The sequence below is a fragment of the Mus pahari genome, chromosome 15 (assembly GCF_900095145.1).
Source record: "Mus pahari chromosome 15, PAHARI_EIJ_v1.1, whole genome shotgun sequence".
Classification (NCBI taxonomy): Eukaryota; Metazoa; Chordata; class Mammalia; order Rodentia; family Muridae; genus Mus; species Mus pahari.
In genome coordinates, this window is record NC_034604.1 from 49,827,472 (window position 1) to 49,828,066 (window position 595).

A 595-nucleotide genomic window follows, 5' to 3' on the forward strand; every position below is an offset into this window, starting at 1 on the left:
GAGAGAGAGAGAGAGAGAGAGAGAGAGAGAGAGAGAGAGAGAGAGAGAGAGAGAGAAGAAAGTAGCCTAAAGTTGTCTGACAAATAACTCATGGATCAAAGAGAGAAATTATTAGAAAAGTATAAAATGTGTTACACTGTAACCTAGCATAAAAATGCAAGTTTTACTTTGTAAAACAACAAAAAAATGCTTTTTCATGTGCATAGAGATATTTTTGAAGTGCCTAGCTGACTCTAGTATTTTCTCTTGCAGTAATTATGTTCAAGCATTAACTAATTTGAGCTGGAGGTGCTTCGGCTGATTCCCCAGATGCTGAATTAATGACATCACAGGGAGTGTAGCCTTGTGCTTTGGGGCCCAAGGCAAAGATTTACCATCTCAGAACACTCTTGGCTCCCCAGTGAGCAGGATTCTATTGGTATAAGAATTTATCATTTGTTTCTCTTAAACTTTTAGAATGCATAACCAAAACATGTAAGGTATAATTATGATCATGAATTAAATGTAAATGGTAAGGTCAATAATATAGAATAAAATAGACAATTGTAATTTGAACCTCCCTTCTATAAGGGAGGATAATATACTAACACACCAA